The sequence below is a fragment of the Microcaecilia unicolor genome, chromosome 8 (assembly GCF_901765095.1).
Source record: "Microcaecilia unicolor chromosome 8, aMicUni1.1, whole genome shotgun sequence".
Classification (NCBI taxonomy): Eukaryota; Metazoa; Chordata; class Amphibia; order Gymnophiona; family Siphonopidae; genus Microcaecilia; species Microcaecilia unicolor.
In genome coordinates, this window is record NC_044038.1 from 74,311,902 (window position 1) to 74,317,391 (window position 5,490).

The window sequence follows — 5,490 nt, forward strand, 5'->3', positions numbered from 1 at the left end:
GTGAACAATTATATGTCCTGATCTTCCCAGGTACTGTTTAGACAGTATATAGATGTTTAGTTAGTGTTATAATTGATCCATATTTCAGTTATCTGTTATTGTTTGCCAATTGCAATTTTTGTCCACTGTTCCAAGTTCTGAGAATAAACACAATTGTTTGTTCGTTCTGCCTGTCTGGATTGATAAAGAATCCTGATGGTTTGTATGTTGGGTCTGTGAACGCTTTCTGGGAACTGTGGGACCACTGGGAGTGTGGCTCCAGTAACCTAGAAATCACTGGGGATAATTGGAGAGCAGGAGACTCGCCCAGAGGCAGTTATAACCCAGTTTGTGGGAGGAGGATCCTAGTGTAGAGCATAAGCAGTAGGTGCAGATGGACCTGAGCTGTGCTGGGGATAGACCCTCTAAGTGGCTGCGGGGTAACCCCAGGTGGGTGGCTAGGCATTTCATGACAACAGGAAAATACCTAGTAAATCAAAATGTAACTCACCTTGAGCTACAAATGAAAAAGGCCTGAACTAAATCCAACAGAGACATATACACACGTGTTGGAGTTCCAAGAGTCATGCTCTGCATGCTTTCCCCATTTGTATTACTTCTGGGAGAGAACAATGTTGAATGGATCTCTCCAGTAAGAGCTGTTGGGTATTCAAGTGGCATAGACTGGTCACAATTAGAAACAGTGTGCTGGGGTCAATGACCTATCTGATATTCTTATATTACAAATACAGAGAGTCCTGAGATTGATGGGCTCATTGAGAAACAAGATTTTACAGTCATCTGTGTCCAGGCTCTGCTATTGGGGGAGAAAATCATAAAGCAGTATTATCAAGTCTGCCACTGAACTGGGCATTGTACTATTACACAGGGTTGATAAGTGGCCTAATGGCTAAAGCAGTGGACTGAGAACCAAGAAAGTCAGACTCAAATCCCACTGCTGCTCCTTCTGATCTTGGACAAGAGGCATATCTACATATTTTTATGCAGATAACATTTTGCTGATTTATCCGACAGATTCTTTTTCTCCCTGCATAGGTCCTCTTCAAGACTGATGCCATCGTGGAGTGGCTATTTGAACATAGATTAGTGCTAAAGAAAGAAAAAACAGTAGCTTCTTGGACTACTTGTCATCTTTCTAAGTCATCTAAGTCATCTACTGTTGTCTCTCTTTTTTGTAATAGTATCACACCAGTGGATTCTTTTAAATATTTGGTGGTCTGGTTGGATTCTAGGCTATTATTTGTTCCTACTACTACTACTACTACTATTCCACAAATATCACAGCTGTGTAAGAGTTGCTTTTCCACAATTCGTCAATTGCGTTCCAGAAGACATCTTTTTGATAGAGACATATTTCATAGCCTTGTCTCTACTCATTGCCAAACTTGATTAATGTAACATCATTTATTTGGGACTGCCATATTCAAAGAAAAAGAAACTGCAATCGATTCAAAATATTGCAATTACATTATTGTATCAAGCAAAAGAAATCTGACCATGTTACTTCTATGTTCAAGGAAAAACACTGATAGAATTACTTACAAATTATTGTTGCAAACTTTTAAGGCGTTTTAATGTAGGCACGCCAGATTACTTGGCCACTCTTACAATTCCATATACTCCAGCAATAGTTTTGCGTTCTCATAATGATTATTGATTGGTCCTTCCTGGATCAAAACAGGCACACCTCGAATCTACAAGACAGTGCCCTTAGTTTAAAAGCCCTATGGAACAGGGAAATACTTTCTGTATACTGAATGTATCTCACTTTAGGCTCAGCTTTAGAAAGTAAGTAGTCAAATATAAAATAAATAATAACTTGTATATTAGGGATAATAAAAGAAGCTTAGATTTCAGCAAAGCCTTTGACACGGTTCCGCACAGGCGACTGAGGGGAAGATGCACTAAAACAATCGTTAATGCCCGTTGCTTACCGATTCCTTAGCGAATTGATAAGCCACATGAATGCATCAAGGAAAGGGAATGCAAATGAGCTGCTCGTTGTAGCTCACTTGCATTCTCTATTCCATCGGTAAACAGTCGGCTAGTCGGCCAGTCGAGCATGTGCAGAGCAGCCAAGCATTATGCTGGCTGCTCTGCGCATGTCAAATACGTCCAGAAAGCGCCTAACACCCATCTCAAAAAAAAAAAAAAAAAGAACAAGCTGCGTGTCCCAAGTGCTCGTGAGGGACTTTAAAATTTTTTTTTTTAAGTTATGGCACCTTCACTATGCCTGTGGCCATCCCTGCGCCGCCCAGGAAAAGGAAGACGTTGCTCACCCGCTCCACGGCCTGCTGCAGGAAGGCTCCAATGCTCCTCCCTTCCATGATCCTGGCTCAGCCGCCACCCCTGAGAGCCCACCCCAGGCAAGAAAAGTGCAGGAGAGTGCAGTTGAGGACGCCCATCGTCCACATCTTGAACTCCCGTCCATCTTCCGCCCCTAGGTCTCTCTCAGTCAATCACAGTGTGTTTAGCTCTCACTGGTGTCAGCTAAACACACTGTGATTGGCTGACAGGCTGTGGGGGAGCCTCATTATCATTCATTAGCCCTCTCTTCAGCTGCCGATGGGGAAGGGAAAAATGATTTAAAACAGAAGAGCGATAATAAAAATTAAGAAGTATGATGTCCTTTTTTTGTTTTGTTGTTTTGCGTGAAGGATGTCCCGGACGAGCACTTGGACGGTTGGGGGTTTTATTATTAAGTGAAGGATGTCCAAAAAGAATGTCTTTGGAGTGGGGGTTTTTTTTCAGGTGGACGTCCAAAAAGGACGTCCCTGACATTTTTTTTCTTCCGATTCTTTCCTTTGCCCCAATGAGAGGTGTAGACCTCCCATTAGGTTTTCCATGGTAAGGGGATCAGAAAATGGTAGTGCGTCTCATTATAATAGCCTTGCAACAGTAGTGCAGCTCATTATAATAGCCTTTGGATCATCTGCATTCCGTTTTCGTTAGCTGCTACCATGATCAGAAAATGGCTCGGGGAAGCCTTTAGTGCATGCCATGGTTTACTACTTGCTCGTTAATGGCTCGTTAAGTTTAGTGCATCTGGCCCTGATAAATTGAGTGCCCTAGGTATGGGACCTAGAGTAACTGATTGGGTTAAAAATTGGTTGAATGGTAGGAGACAGAGGGTAGTGGTAAATGGAGCTTGCTCTGAAGAAAAGGATGTCGTCAGTGGAGTACCGCAGGGATCGGTCCTAGGGCCGGCTCTTTTTAACGTCTTTGTGAGCGATATTGTGGAAGGGCTGTCTGGTAAGGTTTGCCTCTTTGCGGATGATTCTAAACTTTGCAACAGGGTGGACACCCTGGAGGGTGTAAATGACATGAGAAGTGACCTCGCGAGACTTCAACTCTCGGCGGCCATTTTGAATCGGCGCCGAGATCAGCAACAGGAAGGATGCATGCAGAGCAGTGCTCCGAGCAGGAAAGAGGGGGCTCTTTCCTGCCCCAAAGAGGTCACTAGACCACCAGGGCAATAGTAAGGTAAGGGGAGGGGTGTGACGGGGAGGGGGGGGGACAAGGGGGAGGGGAAAATGTGACAGGGGGCAGAGCGAGAGCATGAAAGGGGCGGGGTGGGTGTGAAAGGGGCAGGGCGGGGTGTGTGGTAGCGGCGGGGCATGTGTCCTCCTTTTTGGGGGACAAAATATGGTGGAGACATGAAACGTTTAAATATCTCGAGGGCATTTATGTACAGGGAGAGAGCCTTTTTCAAATGAAGGAGAGCTCTGGAATGAGGGGGCATATGACAAAGTTAAGAGGGAATGGGCTTAGGAGTAACCTAAGGAAGTATTATTTCACAGAAAGGGTGGTGGAGGCATGGAATGGCCTTCCAGTGGAGGTGGTGGAGTCGAGTACTGTTCCAGAATTTAAAAAAGCATGGGATAAGCATGTGGGATCGCTTAGGAACAGGAAGAATTAGGGGTTACAGAAGATGGGCAGACTGGATGGGTCATATGGCCTTTATCTGCCCTCATGTTTCTATGTTTCTAAGCAAGTATCATATCCTTAATATAAAATTATACAGCAATTCCTTGCATAACAGGGACAGTAAACAGTGCAGGTGATATATACTTAATACAAAATTATATATCATAATATGTATTTCAGGTACAGTAAGGGGAGCAGGTGTTGTATCCATGTAATGTGTCATTTTATTTTAAGTCAGGTTTTGCAAATAATGCTATATTGCAATGCTTCTCAACCAGGTCCTCGGGGCACACTATCCAGCTTATAATTGAAAAAGAAAAACGCCTCTATTGCGACCCAAATCGGGAGATAGACGTTTATCTCACAAAAACGAATAAAGCGGTATAATCGAAAGCCGAATTTGGACGTTTTCACGGATGCGGACAAAGTTGATGGGGGCGTGTCAAAGGCATGGTGAAGGCAGAACTGGGGCGTGGTTATCGGCCGATCAGAGATGGGCGCCTTTCGCCGATAATGAAAAAAAAATATGCGTTTTTAGCGAGAATTTAGGGCACTTTTCCTGGATCCTGTTTTTCCACGAATAGGGCCCCCAAAAGTGCCCTAAATGACCAGATGACCACTGGAAGGAGTCGGGGATGACCTCCCCTGACTCCCCCAGTGGTCACAAACCCCCTCCCACCACAAACATATGCCGTTTCACAACTTTTTATGTTCACCCTCAAATGTCATACCCACCTCCCTGGCAGCAGTATGCAGGTCACTGTAGCAGTTACTAGGGGGTGCAGTGGACGTCAGGCAGGTAGACCCAGGCCCACCCCCCCACCCCCACCTGTTACACTTGTGCTGGTAAATGGGAGCCCTCCGAACCGCCCCCCAAACCCACTGTACCCACATGTAGGTGCCCCCCTTCACCCCTTAGGGCTATAGTAATGGTGTAGACTTGTGGGCGGTGGGTTTTGAGGGGGATTTGGGGGGCTCAACACCCAAGGGAAGGGTGCTATGCACATGGGAGCTCTTTTACCTTTTTTTTTTTTTTTTTGTAAAAGTGCCCCCTAGGGTGCCCGGTTGGTGTCCTTGTATGTGAGGGGGACCAGTGCACTACGAATCCTGGCCCCTCCCATGAACAAATGCCTTGGATTTATTCGTTTTTTAGCTGGGCGCTTTCATTTTCCATTATCACTGAAAAACAAAAACGCCCAGCTCACAAATTGTTGAATAAAACATGGACGTCTATTTTTTCCGAAAATACGGTTCGGTCCGCCCCTTCACGGACCCGTTCTCGGAGATAAACGCCCATGGAGATAGACGTTTTTGTTCAATTATGCCCCTCTATGCCACTCAGGTATTCAGGATATCCACAATCATTATGCATGAGCAAGATTTGCATATCTAGGAAGCAGTGTATGCAAATCTGTCTCATTCACTGTGGAGATCCTGAAAACCTGACTGGCTGGGTGTGCCCCGAGGACTGGGTTGAGAAGCACTGCTCTATCTAAAATAAAACCAACCTTAGAAACATCAGTCATAGGACACATGAGAAAACTTTTTATTCTTTCCATCAGT